Raw genomic sequence first — 19,155 nt, forward strand, 5'->3', positions numbered from 1 at the left:
ATACGGGGTTTCCGTACCATTTCTTGCGCATTACGGTTCGAACACTCGAACAACTATACGGATTCTCCTGCACAGTGGCAGATATGTAAATACGGGGTTTCCGTACCATTTCTTGCGCATTACGGTTCGAACACTCGAACACCTATACGGATTCTCCTGCACAGTGGCAGATATGTAAATACGGGGTTTACATACCATTTCTTGCGCATTACGGTTCGAACACTCGAATACCTATACGGATTCTCCTGCACAGTGGCAGATATGTAAATACGGGGTTTCGGGACCATTTCTTGCACATTACGGTTCGAACACTCGAACACCTATATGGATTCTCCTGCATAGTGGCAGATATGTAAATACGGGTTTACAAACCATTTCTTGCGCATTACGGTTCGAACACTCGAACACCTATACGGATTCTCCTGCACAGTGGCAGATATGTAAATACGGGGTTTCCGTACCATTTCTTGCGCATTACGGTTCGAACACTCGAACACCTATACGGATTCTCTTGCACAGTGGCAGATACGTAAATACGGGGTTTCCGTACCATTTCTTGCGCATTACGGTTCGAACGCTCGAACACCTATACGGATTCTCCTGCAAAGTGGTAGATATGTAAATACGGGGTTTACGTACCATTTCTTGCGCATTACGGTTCGAACACTCGAAAACCTATACGGATTCTCCTGCACTGTGGCAGATATGTAAATACGGGGTTTTCATACCATTTCTTGCGCATTACGGTTCGAACACTCGAACACCTATACGGATTCTCCTGCACAGTGGCAGATATGTAAATACGGGGTTTCGGGACCATTTCTTGCACATTACGGTTCGAACACTCGAACACCGATATGGATTCTCCTGCACAGTGGCAGAAATGTAAATACGGGGATTACATACCATTTCTTGCGCATTACGGTTCGAACACTCGAACACCTATACGGATTCTCCTACACAGTGGCAGATATGTAAATACGGCGTTTACATACCATTTCTTGCGCATTACGGTTCTAACACTCGAACACCTATACGGATTCTCCAGCACAGTGACAGATATGTAAATACGGGGTTTACATACCATTTCTTGCGCATTACGGTTCGAACAGTCGAACACCTATACGGATTCTCCTGCACAGTGGCAGATATGTAAATACGGGGTTTCCGTACCATTTCTTACGCATTACGGTTCGAACACTCGAACACCTATACGAATTCTCCTGCACAGTGGCAGATATGTAAATACGGGGTTTACCTACCATTTCTTGCGCATTACGGTTCGAACACTCGAACACCTATACGGATTCTCCTGCACAATGGCAGATATGTAAATACGGGGTTTCCGTACCATTTCTTGCGCATTACGGTTCGAACACTCGAACAACTATACGGATTCTCCTGCACAGTGGCAGATATGTAAATACGGGGTTTCCGTACCATTTCTTGCGCATTACGGTTCGAACACTCGAACACCTATACGGATTCTCCTGCACAGTGGCAGATATGTAAATACGGGGTTTACATACCATTTCTTGCGCATTACGGTTCGAACACTCGAATACCTATACGGATTCTCCTGCACAGTGGCAGATATGTAAATACGGGGTTTCGGGACCATTTCTTGCACATTACGGTTCGAACACTCGAACACCTATATGGATTCTCCTGCATAGTGGCAGATATGTAAATACGGGTTTACAAACCATTTCTTGCGCATTACGGTTCGAACACTCGAACACCTATACGGATTCTCCTGCACAGTGGCAGATATGTAAATACGGGGTTTCCGTACCATTTCTTGCGCATTACGGTTCGAACACTCGAACACCTATACGGATTCTCTTGCACAGTGGCAGATACGTAAATACGGGGTTTCCGTACCATTTCTTGCGCATTACGGTTCGAACGCTCGAACACCTATACGGATTCTCCTGCAAAGTGGTAGATATGTAAATACGGGGTTTACGTACCATTTCTTGCGCATTACGGTTCGAACACTCGAAAACCTATACGGATTCTCCTGCACTGTGGCAGATATGTAAATACGGGGTTTTCATACCATTTCTTGCGCATTACGGTTCGAACACTCGAACACCTATACGTATTCTCCTGCACAGTGGCAGATATGTAAATACGGGGTTTCGGGACCATTTCTTGCACATTACGGTTCGAACACTCGAACACCGATATGGATTCTCCTGCACAGTGGCAGAAATGTAAATACGGGGATTACATACCATTTCTTGCGCATTACGGTTCGAACACTCGAACACCTATACGGATTCTCCTACACAGTGGCAGATATGTAAATACGGCGTTTACATACCATTTCTTGCGCATTACGGTTCTAACACTCGAACACCTATACGGATTCTCCAGCACAGTGACAGATATGTAAATACGGGGTTTACATACCATTTCTTGCGCATTACGGTTCGAACAGTCGAACACCTATACGGATTCTCCTGCACAGTGGCAGATATGTAAATACGGGGTTTCCGTACCATTTCTTACGCATTACGGTTCGAACACTCGAACACCTATACGAATTCTCCTGCACAGTGGCAGATATGTAAATACGGGGTTTACATACCATTTCTTGCGCATTACGGTTCGAACACTCGAACACCTATACGGATTCTCCTGCACAGTGGCAGATATGTAAATACGGGGTTTCGGGACCATTTCTTGCACATTACGGTTCGAACACTCGAACACCTATACGGATTCTCCTGCACAGTGGCAGATATGTAAATACGGGGTTTACATACCATTTCTTGCGCATTACGGTTCGAACACTCGAACACCTATACGGATTCTCCTGCACAGTGGCAGATATGTAAATACGGGGTTTCGGGACCATTTCTTGCACATTACGGTTCGAACACTCGAACAGCTATATGGATTCTCCTGCACAGTGGCAGATATGTAAATACGGGGTTTACATACCATTTCTTGCGCATTACGGTTCGAACACTCGAACACCTATACGGATTTTCCTGCACAGTGGCAGATATGTAAATACGGGGTTTCCGTACCATTTCTTACGCATTACGGTTCGAACACTCGAACACCTATACGGATTCTCCTGCACAGTGGCAGATATGTAAATACGGGGTTTCCGTACCATTTCTTGCGCATTACGGTTCGAACACTCGAACACCTATACGGATTCTCCAGCACAGTGGCAGTTATGTAAATACGGGGTTTACATACCATTTCTTGCGCATTACGGTTCGAACACTCGAAAACCTATACGGATTCTCCTGCACAGTGGCAGATATGTAAATACGGGGTTTTCGTCCCATTTCTTGCGCATTACGGTTCGAACACTCGAACACCTATACGGATTCTCCTGTACAGTGGCAGATATGTAAATACGGGGTTTACGTACCATTTCTTGCGCATTACGGTTCGAACACTCGAAAACCTATACGGATTCTCCTGCACAGTGGCAGATATGTAAATACGGGGTTTCCGTACCTTTTCTTGCGCATTACGGTTCGAACACTCGAACACCTATACGGATTCTCCAGCACAGTGGCAGATATGTAAATACGGGGTTTACATACCATTTCTTGCGCATTACGGTTCGAACACTCGAACACCTATGCGGATTCTCCTGCACAGTGGCAGATATGTAAATACGGGGTTTCCGTACCATTTCTTGCGCATTACGGTTCGAACACTCGAACAACTATACGGATTCTCCTGCACAGTGGCAGATATGTAAATACGGGGTTTCCGTACCATTTCTTGCGCATTACGGTTCGAACACTCGAACACCTATACGGATTCTCCTGCACAGTGGCAGATATGTAAATACGGGGTTTCGGGACCATTTCTTGCACATTACGGTTCGAACACTCGAACACCGATATGGATTCTCCTGCACAGTGGCAGATATGTAAATACGGGGATTACATACCATTTCTTGCGCATTACGGTTCGAACACTCGAACACCTATACGGATTCTCCTACACAGTGGCAGATATGTAAATACGGCGTTTACATACCATTTCTTGCGCATTACGGTTCTAACACTCGAACACCTATACGGATTCTCCAGCACAGTGACAGATATGTAAATACGGGGTTTACATACCATTTCTTGCGCATTACGGTTCGAACACTCGAACACCTATACGGATTCTCCTGCACAGTGGCAGATATGTAAATACGGGGTTTACGTACCATTTCTTGCGCATTACGGTTCGAACACTCGAAAACCTATACGGATTCTCCTGCACAGTGGCAGATATGTAAATACGGGGTTTTCATACCATTTCTTGCGCATTACGGTTCGAACACTCGAACACCTATACGGATTCTCCTGCACAGTGGCAGATATGTAAATACGGGGTTTCGGGACCATTTCTTGCACATTACGGTTCGAACACTCGAACACCGATATGGATTCTCCTGCACAGTGGCAGATATGTAAATACGGGGTTTACATACCATTTCTTGCGCATTACGGTTCGAACACTCGAACACCTATACGGATTCTTCTACACAGTGGCAGATATGTAAATACGGCGTTTACATACCATTTCTTGCGCATTACGGTTCTAACACTCGAACACCTATACGGATTCTCCGGCACAGTGACAGATATGTAAATACGGGGTTTACATACCATTTCTTGCGCATTACGGTTCGAACACTCGAACACCTATACGGATTCTCCTGCACAGTGGCAGATATGTAAATACGGGGTTTCCGTACCATTTCTTGCGCATTACGGTTCGAACACTCGAACACCTATACGAATTCTCCTGCACAGTGGCAGATATGTAAATACGGGGTTTACATACCATTTCTTGCGCATTACGGTTCGAATACTCAAACACCTATACGGATTCTCCTACACAGTGGCAGATATGTAAATACGGGGTTTCGGGACCATTTCTTGCACATTACGGTTCGAACACTCGAACACCTATATGGATTCTCCTGCACAGTGGCAGATATGTAAATACGGGGTTTGCATACCATTTCTTGCGCATTACGGTTCGAACACTCGAACACCTATGCGGATTTTCCTGCACAGTGGCAGATATGTAAATACGGGGTTTCCGTACCATTTCTTGCGCATTACGGTTCGAACACTCGAACACCTATACGGATTCTCCTGCACAGTGGCAGATATGTAAATACGGGGTTTCCGTACCATTTCTTGCGCATTACGGTTCGAACACTCGAACACCTATACGGATTCTCCTGCACAGTGGCAGATATGTAAATACGGGGTTTACATACCATTTCTTGCGCATTACGGTTCGAACACTCGAAAACCTATACGGATTCTCCTGCACAGTGGCAGATATGTAAATACGGGGTTTCCGTACCATTTCTTGCGCATTACGGTTCGAACACTCGAACAACTATACGGATTCTCCTGCACAGTGGCAGATATGTAAATACGGGGTTTCCGTACCATTTCTTGCGCATTACGATTCGAACACTCGAACACCTATACGGATTCTCCTGCACAGTGGCAGATATGTAAATACGGGGTTTACATACCATTTCTTGCGCATTACGGTTCGAACACTCGAACACCTATACGTATTCTCCTGCACAGTGGCAGATATCTAAATACGGGGTTTCGGGACCATTTCTTCCACATTACGGTTCGAACACTCGAACACCTATATGGATTCTCCTGCATAGTGGCAGATATGTAAATACGGGTTTACATACCAGTTCTTGCGCATTACGGTTCGAACACTCGAACACCTATATGGATTCTCCGGCACAGTGGCAGATATATAAATACGGGGTTTCCGTACCATTTCTTGCGCATTACGGTTCGAACACTCGAACACCTATACGGATTCTCCTGCACAGTGGCAGATATGTAAATACGGGGTTTACGTACCATTTCTTGCGCATTACGGTTCGAACACTCGAAAACCTATACGGATTCTCCTGCACAGTGGCAGATATGTAAATACGGGGTTTTCATACCATTTCTTGCGCATTACGGTTCGAACACTCGAACACCTACGCGGATTCTCCTGCACAGTGGCAGATATGTAAATACGGGGTTTCGGGACCATTTCTTGCACATTACGGTTCGAACACTGGAACACCGATATGGATTCTCCTGCACAGTGGCAGATATGTAAATACGGGGTTTACATACCATTTCTTGCGCATTACGGTTCGAACACTCGAACACCTATACGGATTCTCCTACACAGTGGCAGATATGTAAATACGGCGTTTACATACCATTTCTTGCGCATTACGGTTCTAACACTCGAACACCTATACGGATTCTCCAGCACAGTGACAGATATGTAAATACGGGGTTTACATACCATTTCTTGCGCATTACGGTTCGAACACTCGAACACCTATACGGATTCTCCTGCACAGTGGCAGATATGTAAATACGGGGTTTCCGTACCATTTCTTGCGCATTACGGTTCGAACACTCGAACACCTATACGAATTCTCCTGCACAGTGGCAGATATGTAAATACGGGGTTTACATACCATTTCTTGCGCATTACGGTTCGAACACTCAAACACCTATACGGATTCTCCTGCACAGTGGCAGATATGTAAATACGGGGTTTCGGGACCATTTCTTGCACATTACGGTTCGAACACTCGAACACCTATATGGATTCTCCTGCACAGTGGCAGATATGTAAATACGGGGTTTGCATACCATTTCTTGCGCATTACGGTTCGAACACTCGAACACCTATACGGATTTTCCTGCACAGTGACAGATATGTAAATACGGGGTTTCCGTACCATTTCTTGCGCATTACGGTTCGAACACTCGAACACCTATACGGATTCTCCTGCACAGTGGCAGATATGTAAATACGGGGTTTCCGTACCATTTCTTGCGCATTACGGTTCGAACACTCGAACACCTATACGGATTCTCCTGCACAGTGGCAGATATGTAAATACGGGGTTTACATACCATTTCTTGCGCATTACGGTTCGAACACTCGAAAACCTATACGGATTCTCCTGCACAGTGGCAGATATGTAAATACGGGGTTTCCGTACCATTTCTTGCGCATTACGGTTCGAACACTCGAACAACTATACGGATTCTCCTGCACAGTGACAGATATGTAAATACGGGGTTTCCGTACCATTTCTTGCGCATTACGATTCGAACACTCGAACACCTATACGGATTCTCCTGCACAGTGGCAGATACGTAAATACGGGGTTTACATACCATTTCTTGCGCATTACGGTTCGAACACTCGAACACCTATACGTATTCTCCTGCACAGTGGCAGATATCTAAATACGGGGTTTCGGGACCATTTCTTCCACATTACGGTTCGAACACTCGAACACCTATATGGATTCTCCTGCATAGTGGCAGATATGTAAATACGGGTTTACATACCATTTCTTGCGCATTACGGTTCGAACACTCGAACACCTATACGGATTCTCCTGCACAGTGGCAGATATGTAAATACGGGGTTTACGTACCATTTCTTGCGCATTACGGTTCGAACACTCGAAAACCTATACGGATTCTCCTGCACAGTGGCAGATATGTAAATACGGGGTTTTCATACCATTTCTTGCGCATTACGGTTCGAACACTCAAACACCTATACGGATTCTCCTGCACAGTGGCAGATATGTAAATACGGGGTTTCGGGACCATTTCTTGCACATTACGGTTCGAACACTCGAACACCGATATGGATTCTCCTGCACAGTGGCAGATATGTAAATACGGGGTTTACATGCCATTTCTTGCGCATTACGGTTCGAACACTCGAACACCTATACGGATTCTCCTACACAGTGGCAGATATGTAAATACGGCGTTTACATACCATTTCTTGCGCATTACGGTTCTAACACTCGAACACCTATACGGATTCTCCAGCACCGTGACAGATATGTAAATACGGGGTTTACATACCATTTCTTGCGCATTACGGTTCGAACACTCGAACACCTATACGGATTCTCCTGCACAGTGGCAGATATGTAAATACGGGGTTTCCGTTCCATTTCTTGCGCATTACGGTTCGAACACTCGAACACCTATACGAATTCTCCTGCACAGTGGCAGATATGTAAATACGGGGTTTACATACCATTTCTTGCGCATTACGGTTCGAACACTCAAACACCTATACGGATTCTCCTGCACAGTGGCAGATATGTAAATACGGGGTTTCGGGACCATTTCTTGCACATTACGGTTCGAACACTCGAACACCTATATGGATTCTCCTGCACAGTGGCAGATATGTAAATACGGGGTTTGCATACCATTTCTTGCGCATTACGGTTCGAACACTCGAACACCTATGCGGATTTTCCTGCACAGTGGCAGATATGTAAATACGGGGTTTCCATACCATTTCTTGCGCATTACGGTTCGAACACTCGAACACCTATACGGATTCTCCTGCACAGTGGCAGATATGTAAATACGGGGTTTCCGTACCGTTTCTTGCGCATTACGGTTCGAACACTCGAACACCTATACGGATTCTCCTGCACAGTGGCAGATATGTAAATACGGGGTTTACATACCATTTCTTGCGCATTACGGTTCGAACACTCGAAAACCTATACGGATTCTCCTGCACAGTGGCAGATATGTAAATACGGGGTTTCCGTACCATTTCTTGCGCATTACGGTTCGAACACTCGAACAACTATACGGATTCTCCTGCACAGTGGCAGATATGTAAATATGGGGTTTCCGTACCATTTCTTGCGCATTACGATTCGAACACTCGAACACCTATACGGATTCTCCTGCACAGTGGCAGATATGTAAATACGGGGTTTACATACCATTTCTTGCGCATTACGGTTCGAACACTCGAACACCTATACGTATTCTCCTGCACAGTGGCAGATATCTAAATACGGGGTTTCGGGACCATTTCTTCCACATTACGGTTCGAACACTCGAACACCTATATGGATTCTCCTGCATAGTGGCAGATATGTAAATACGGGTTTACATACCATTTCTTGCGCATTACGGTTCGAACACTCGAACACCTATATGGATTCTCCGGCACAGTGGCAGATATGTAAATACGGGGTTTCCGTACCATTTCTTGCGCATTACGGTTCGAACACTCGAACACCTATACGGATTCTCCTGCACAGTGGCAGATATGTAAATACGGGGTTTACGTACCATTTCTTGCGCATTACGGTTCGAACACTCGAAAACCTATACGGATTCTCCTGCACAGTGGCAGATATGTAAATACGGGGTTTTCATACCATTTCTTGCGCATTACGGTTCGAACACTCCAACACCTATACGGATTCTCCTGCACAGTGGCAGATATGTAAATACGGGGTTTCGGGACCATTTCTTGCACATTACGGTTCGAACACTCGAACACCGATATGGATTCTCCTGCACAGTGGCAGATATGTAAATACGGGGTTTACATTCCATTTCTTGCGCATTACGGTTCGAACACTCGAACACCTATACGAATTCTCCTGCACAGTGGCAGATATGTAAATACGGGGTTTACATACCATTTCTTGCGCATTACGGTTCGAACACTCAAACACCTATACGGATTCTCCTGCACAGTGGCAGATATGTAAATACGGGGTTTCGGGACCATTTCTTGCACATTACGGTTCGAACACTCGAACACCTATATGGATTCTCCTGCACAGTGGCAGATATGTAAATACGGGGTTTGCATACCATTTCTTGCGCATTACGGTTCGAACACTCGAACACCTATGCGGATTTTCCTGCACAGTGGCAGATATGTAAATACGGGGTTTCCATACCATTTCTTGCGCATTACGGTTCGAACACTCGAACACCTATACGGATTCTCCTGCACAGTGGCAGATATGTAAATACGGGGTTTCCGTACCATTTCTTGCGCATTACGGTTCGAACACTCGAACACCTATACGGATTCTCCTGCACAGTGGCAGATATGTAAATACGGGGTTTACATACCATTTCTTGCGCATTACGGTTCGAACACTCGAAAACCTATACGGATTCTCCTGCACAGTGGCAGATATGTAAATACGGGGTTTCCGTACCATTTCTTGCGCATTACGGTTCGAACACTCGAACAACTATACGGATTCTCCTGCACAGTGGCAGATATGTAAATATGGGGTTTCCGTACCATTTCTTGCGCATTACGATTCGAACACTCGAACACCTATACGGATTCTCCTGCACAGTGGCAGATATGTAAATACGGGGTTTACATACCATTTCTTGCGCATTACGGTTCGAACACTCGAACACCTATACGTATTCTCCTGCACAGTGGCAGATATCTAAATACGGGGTTTCGGGACCATTTCTTCCACATTACGGTTCGAACACTCGAACACCTATATGGATTCTCCTGCATAGTGGCAGATATGTAAATACGGGTTTACATACCATTTCTTGCGCATTACGGTTCGAACACTCGAACACCTATATGGATTCTCCGGCACAGTGGCAGATATGTAAATACGGGGTTTCCGTACCATTTCTTGCGCATTACGGTTCGAACACTCGAACACCTATACGGATTCTCCTGCACAGTGGCAGATATGTAAATACGGGGTTTACGTACCATTTCTTGCGCATTACGGTTCGAACACTCGAAAACCTATACGGATTCTCCTGCACAGTGGCAGATATGTAAATACGGGGTTTTCATACCATTTCTTGCGCATTACGGTTCGAACACTCGAACACCTATACGAATTCTCCTGCACAGTGGCAGATATGTAAATACGGGGTTTCGGGACCATTTCTTGCACATTACGGTTCGAACACTCGAACACCGATATGGATTCTCCTGCACAGTGGCAGATATGTAAATACGGGGTTTACATACCATTTCTTGCGCATTACGGTTCGAACACTCGAACACCTATACGGATTCTCCTACACAGTGGCAGATATGTAAATACGGCGTTTACATACCATTTCTTGCGCATTACGGTTCTAACACTCGAACACCTATACGGATTCTCCAGCACAGTGACAGATATGTAAATACGGGGTTTACATACCATTTCTTGCGCATTACGGTTCGAACACTCGAACACCTATACGGATTCTCCTGCACAGTGGCAGATATGTAAATACGGGGTTTCCGTACCATTTCTTGCGCATTACGGTTCGAACACTCGAACACCTATACGAATTCTCCTGCACAGTGGCAGATATGTAAATACGGGGTTTACATACCATTTCTTGCGCATTACGGTTCGAACACTCAAACACCTATACGGATTCTCCTGCACAGTGGCAGATATGTAAATATGGGGTTTCGGGACCATTTCTTGCACATTACGGTTCGAACACTCGAACACCTATATGGATTCTCCTGCACAGTGGCAGATATGTAAATACGGGGTTTACATACCATTTCTTGCGCATTACGGTTCGAACACTCGAACACCTATACGGATTCTCCTACACAGTGGCAGATATGTAAATACGGCGTTTACATACCATTTCTTGCGCATTACGGTTCTAACACTCGAACACCTATACGGATTCTCCAGCACAGTGACAGATATGTAAATACGGGGTTTACATACCATTTCTTGCGCATTACGGTTCGAACACTCGAACACCTATACGGATTCTCCTGCACAGTGGCAGATATGTAAATACGGGGTTTCCGTACCATTTCTTGCGCATTACGGTTCGAACACTCGAACACCTATACGAATTCTCCTGCACAGTGGCAGATATGTAAATACGGGGTTTACATACCATTTCTTGCGCATTACGGTTCGAACACTCAAACACCTATACGGATTCTCCTGCACAGTGGCAGATATGTAAATACGGGGTTTCGGGACCATTTCTTGCACATTACGGTTCGAACACTCGAACACCTATATGGATTCTCCTGCACAGTGGCAGATATGTAAATACGGGGTTTGCATACCATTTCTTGCGCATTACGGTTCGAACACTCGAACACCTATACGGATTTTCCTGCACAGTGACAGATATGTAAATACGGGGTTTCCGTACCATTTCTTGCGCATTACGGTTCGAACACTCGAACACCTATACGGATTCTCCTGCACAGTGGCAGATATGTAAATACGGGGTTTCCGTACCATTTCTTGCGCATTACGGTTCGAACACTCGAACACCTATACGGATTCTCCTGCACAGTGGCAGATATGTAAATACGGGGTTTACATACCATTTCTTGCGCATTACGGTTCGAACACTCGAAAACCTATACGGATTCTCCTGCACAGTGGCAGATATGTAAATACGGGGTTTCCGTACCATTTCTTGCGCATTACGGTTCGAACACTCGAACAACTATACGGATTCTCCTGCACAGTGACAGATATGTAAATACGGGGTTTCCGTACCATTTCTTGCGCATTACGATTCGAACACTCGAACACCTATACGGATTCTCCTGCACAGTGGCAGATACGTAAATACGGGGTTTACATACCATTTCTTGCGCATTACGGTTCGAACACTCGAACACCTATACGTATTCTCCTGCACAGTGGCAGATATCTAAATACGGGGTTTCGGGACCATTTCTTCCACATTACGGTTCGAACACTCGAACACCTATATGGATTCTCCTGCATAGTGGCAGATATGTAAATACGGGTTTACATACCATTTCTTGCGCATTACGGTTCGAACACTCGAACACCTATACGGATTCTCCTGCACAGTGGCAGATATGTAAATACGGGGTTTACGTACCATTTCTTGCGCATTACGGTTCGAACACTCGAAAACCTATACGGATTCTCCTGCACAGTGGCAGATATGTAAATACGGGGTTTTCATACCATTTCTTGCGCATTACGGTTCGAACACTCAAACACCTATACGGATTCTCCTGCACAGTGGCAGATATGTAAATACGGGGTTTCGGGACCATTTCTTGCACATTACGGTTCGAACACTCGAACACCGATATGGATTCTCCTGCACAGTGGCAGATATGTAAATACGGGGTTTACATGCCATTTCTTGCGCATTACGGTTCGAACACTCGAACACCTATACGGATTCTCCTACACAGTGGCAGATATGTAAATACGGCGTTTACATACCATTTCTTGCGCATTACGGTTCTAACACTCGAACACCTATACGGATTCTCCAGCACCGTGACAGATATGTAAATACGGGGTTTACATACCATTTCTTGCGCATTACGGTTCGAACACTCGAACACCTATACGGATTCTCCTGCACAGTGGCAGATATGTAAATACGGGGTTTCCGTTCCATTTCTTGCGCATTACGGTTCGAACACTCGAACACCTATACGAATTCTCCTGCACAGTGGCAGATATGTAAATACGGGGTTTACATACCATTTCTTGCGCATTACGGTTCGAACACTCAAACACCTATACGGATTCTCCTGCACAGTGGCAGATATGTAAATACGGGGTTTCGGGACCATTTCTTGCACATTACGGTTCGAACACTCGAACACCTATATGGATTCTCCTGCACAGTGGCAGATATGTAAATACGGGGTTTGCATACCATTTCTTGCGCATTACGGTTCGAACACTCGAACACCTATGCGGATTTTCCTGCACAGTGGCAGATATGTAAATACGGGGTTTCCATACCATTTCTTGCGCATTACGGTTCGAACACTCGAACACCTATACGGATTCTCCTGCACAGTGGCAGATATGTAAATACGGGGTTTCCGTACCATTTCTTGCGCATTACGGTTCGAACACTCGAACACCTATACGGATTCTCCTGCACAGTGGCAGATATGTAAATACGGGGTTTACATACCATTTCTTGCGCATTACGGTTCGAACACTCGAAAACCTATACGGATTCTCCTGCACAGTGGCAGATATGTAAATACGGGGTTTCCGTACCATTTCTTGCGCATTACGGTTCGAACACTCGAACAACTATACGGATTCTCCTGCACAGTGGCAGATATGTAAATATGGGGTTTCCGTACCATTTCTTGCGCATTACGATTCGAACACTCGAACACCTATACGGATTCTCCTGCACAGTGGCAGATATGTAAATACGGGGTTTACATACCATTTCTTGCGCATTACGGTTCGAACACTCGAACACCTATACGTATTCTCCTGCACAGTGGCAGATATCTAAATACGGGGTTTCGGGACCATTTCTTCCACATTACGGTTCGAACACTCGAACACCTATATGGATTCTCCTGCATAGTGGCAGATATGTAAATACGGGTTTACATACCATTTCTTGCGCATTACGGTTCGAACACTCGAACACCTATATGGATTCTCCGGCACAGTGGCAGATATGTAAATACGGGGTTTCCGTACCATTTCTTGCGCATTACGGTTCGAACACTCGAACACCTATACGGATTCTCCTGCACAGTGGCAGATATGTAAATACGGGGTTTACGTACCATTTCTTGCGCATTACGGTTCGAACACTCGAAAACCTATACGGATTCTCCTGCACAGTGGCAGATATGTAAATACGGGGTTTTCATACCATTTCTTGCGCATTACGGTTCGAACACTCGAACACCTATACGAATTCTCCTGCACAGTGGCAGATATGTAAATACGGGGTTTCGGGACCATTTCTTGCACATTACGGTTCGAACACTCGAACACCGATATGGATTCTCCTGCACAGTGGCAGATATGTAAATACGGGGTTTACATACCATTTCTTGCGCATTACGGTTCGAACACTCGAACACCTATACGGATTCTCCTACACAGTGGCAGATATGTAAATACGGCGTTTACATACCATTTCTTGCGCATTACGGTTCTAACACTCGAACACCTATACGGATTCTCCAGCACAGTGACAGATATGTAAATACGGGGTTTACATACCATTTCTTGCGCATTACGGTTCGAACACTCGAACACCTATACGGATTCTCCTGCACAGTGGCAGATATGTAAATACGGGGTTTCCGTACCATTTCTTGCGCATTACGGTTCGAACACTCGAACACCTATACGAATTCTCCTGCACAGTGGCAGATATGTAAATACGGGGTTTACATACCATTTCTTGCGCATTACGGTTCGAACACTCAAACACCTATACGGATTCTCCTGCACAGTGGCAGATATGTAAATATGGGGTTTCGGGACCATTTCTTGCACATTACGGTTCGAACACTCGAACACCTATATGGATTCTCCTGCACAGTGGCAGATATGTAAATACGGGGTTTGCATACCATTTCTTGCGCATTACGGTTCGAACACTCGAACACCTATACGGATTTTCCTGCACAGTGGCAGATATGTAAATACGGGGTTTCCGTACCATTTCTTGCGCATTACGGTTCGAACACTCGAACACCTATACGGATTCTCCTGCACAGTGGCAGATATGTAAATACGGGGTTTCCGTACCATTTCTTGCGCATTACGGTTCGAACACTCGAACACCTATACGGATTCTCCTGCACAGTGGCAGATATGTAAATACGGGGTTTACATACCATTTCTTGCGCATTACGGTTCGAACACTCGAAAACCTATACGGATTCTCCTGCACAGTGGCAGATATGTAAATACGGGGTTTCCGTACCATTTCTTGCGCATTACGGTTCGAACACTCGAACAACTATACGGATTCTCCTGCACAGTGACAGATATGTAAATACGGGGTTTCCGTACCATTTCTTGCGCATTACGATTCGAACACTCGAACACCTATACGGATTCTCCTGCACAGTGGCAGATATGTAAATACAGGGTTTACATACCATTTCTTGCGCATTACGGTTCGAACACTCGAACACCTATACGTATTCTCCTGCACAGTGGCAGATATCTAAATACGGGGTTTCGGGACCATTTCTTCCACATTACGGTTCGAACACTCGAACACCTATATGGATTCTCCTGCATAGTGGCAGATATGTAAATACGGGTTTACATACCATTTCTTGCGCATTACGGTTCGAACACTCGAACACCTATACGGATTCTCCTGCACAGTGGCAGATATGTAAATACGGGGTTTACGTACCATTTCTTGCGCATTACGGTTCGAACACTCGAAAACCTATACGGATTCTCCTGCACAGTGGCAGATATGTAAATACGGGGTTTTCATACCATTTCTTGCGCATTACGGTTCGAACACTCGAACACCTATATGGATTCTCCTGCACAGTGGCAGATATGTAAATACGGGGTTTGCATACCATTTCTTGCGCATTACGGTTCGAACACTCGAACACCTATGCGGATTTTCCTGCACAGTGGCAGATATGTAAATACGGGGTTTCCATACCATTTCTTGCGCATTACGGTTCGAACACTCGAACACCTATACGGATTCTCCTGCACAGTGGCAGATATGTAAATACGGGGTTTCCGTACCATTTCTTGCGCATTACGGTTCGAACACTCGAACACCTATACGGATTCTCCTGCACAGTGGCAGATATGTAAATACGGGGTTCACATACCATTTCTTGCGCATTACGGTTCGAACACTCGAAAACCTATACGGATTCTCCTGCACAGTGGCAGATATGTAAATACGGGGTTTCCGTACCATTTCTTGCGCATTACGGTTCGAACACTCGAACAACTATACGGATTCTCCTGCACAGTGGCAGATATGTAAATATGGGGATTCCGTACCATTTCTTGCGCATTACGATTCGAACACTCGAACACCTATACGGATTCTCCTGCACAGTGGCAGATATGTAAATACGGGGTTTACATACCATTTCTTGCGCATTACGGTTCGAACACTCGAACACCTATACGTATTCTCCTGCACAGTGGCAGATATCTAAATACGGGGTTTCGGGACCATTTCTTCCACATTACGGTTCGAACACTCGAACACCTATATGGATTCTCCTGCATAGTGGCAGATATGTAAATATGGGTTTACATACCATTTCTTGCGCATTACGGTTCGAACACTCGAACACCTATATGGATTCTCCGGCACAGTGGCAGATATGTAAATACGGGGTTTCCGTACCATTTCTTGCGCATTACGGTTCGAACACTCGAACACCTATACGGATTCTCCTGCACAGTGGCAGATATGTAAATACGGGGTTTACGTACCATTTCTTGCGCATTACGGTTCGAACACTCGAAAACCTATACGGATTCTCCTGCACAGTGGCAGATATGTAAATACGGGGTTTTCATACCATTTCTTGCGCATTACGGTTCGAACACTCGAACACCTATACGAATTCTCCTGCACAGTGGCAGATATGTAAATACGGGGTTTCGGGACCATTTGTTGCACATTACGGTTCGAACACTCGAACACCGATATGGATTCTCCTGCACAGTGGCAGATATGTAAATACGGGGTTTACATACCATTTCTTGCGCATTACGGTTCGAACACTCGAACACCTATACGGATTCTCCTACACAGTGGCAGATATGTAAATACGGCGTTTACATACCATTTCTTGCGCATTACGGTTCTAACACTCGAACACCTATACGGATTCTCCAGCACAGTGACAGATATGTAAATACGGGGTTTACATACCATTTCTTGCGCATTACGGTTCGAACACTCGAACACCTATACGGATTCTCCTGCACAGTGGCAGATATGTAAATACGGGGTTTCCGTACCATTTCTTGCGCATTACGGTTCGAACACTCGACCACCTATACGAATTCTCCTGCACAGTGGCACATATGTAAATACGGGGTTTACATACCATTTCTTGCGCATTACGGTTCGAACACTCAAACACCTATACGGATTCTCCTGCACAGTGGCAGATATGTAAATATGGGGTTTCGGGACCATTTCTTGCACATTACGGTTCGAACACTCGAACACCTATATGGATTCTCCTGCACAGTGGCAGATATGTAAATACGGGGTTTGCATACCATTTCTTGCGCATTACGGTTCGAACACTCGAACACCTATACGGATTTTCCTGCACAGTGGCAGATATGTAAATACGGGGTTTCCGTACCATTTCTTGCGCATTACGGTTCGAACACTCGAACACCTATACGGATTCTCCTGCACAGTGGCAGATATGTAAATACGGGGTTTCCGTACCATTTCTTGCGCATTACGGTTCGAACACTCGAACACCTATACGGATTCTCCTGCACAGTGGCAGATATGTAAATACGGGGTTTACATACCATTTCTTGCGCATTACGGTTCGAACACTCGAAAACCTATACGGATTCTCCTGCACAGTGGCAGATATGTAAATACGGGGTTTCCGTACCATTTCTTGCGCATTACGGTTCGAACACTCGAACAACTATACGGATTCTCCTGCACAGTGACAGATATGTAAATACGGGGTTTCCGTACCATTTCTTGCGCATTACGATTCGAACACTCGAACACCTATACGGATTCTCCTGCACAGTGGCAGATATGTAAATACAGGGTTTACATACCATTTCTTGCGCATTACGGTTCGAACACTCGAACACCTATACGTATTCTCCTGCACAGTGGCAGATATCTAAATACGGGGTTTCGGGACCATTTCTTCCACATTACGGTTCGAACACTCGAACACCTATATGGATTCTCCTGCATAGTGGCAGATATGTAAATACGGGTTTACATACCATTTCTTGCGCATTACGGTTCGAACACTCGAACACCTATACGGATTCTCCTGCACAGTGGCAGATATGTAAATACGGGGTTTACGTACCATTTCTTGCGCATTACGGTTCGAACACTCGAAAACCTATACGGATTCTCCTGCACAGTGGCAGATATGTAAATACGGGGTTTTCATACCATTTCTTGCGCATTACGGTTCGAACACTCGAACACCTATACGGATTCTCCTGCATAGTGGCAGATATGTAAATACGGGGTTTCGGGACCATTTCTTGCACATTACGGTTCGAACACTCGAACACCGATATGGATTCTCCTGCACAGTGGCAGATATGTAAATACGGGGTTTACATACCATTTCTTGCGCATTACGGTTCGAACACTCGAACACCTATACGGATTCTCCTACACAGTGGCAGATATGTAAATACGGCGTTTACATACCATTTCTTGCGCATTACGGTTCTAACACTCGAACACCTATACGGATTCTCCAGCACCGTGACAGATATGTAAATACGGGGTTTACATACCATTTCTTGCGCAT

This window comes from Camellia sinensis, unplaced genomic scaffold (genome assembly GCF_055761805.1).
Source record: "Camellia sinensis isolate YWXY unplaced genomic scaffold, ASM5576180v1 Unanchor4, whole genome shotgun sequence".
Classification (NCBI taxonomy): domain Eukaryota; kingdom Viridiplantae; phylum Streptophyta; class Magnoliopsida; order Ericales; family Theaceae; genus Camellia; species Camellia sinensis.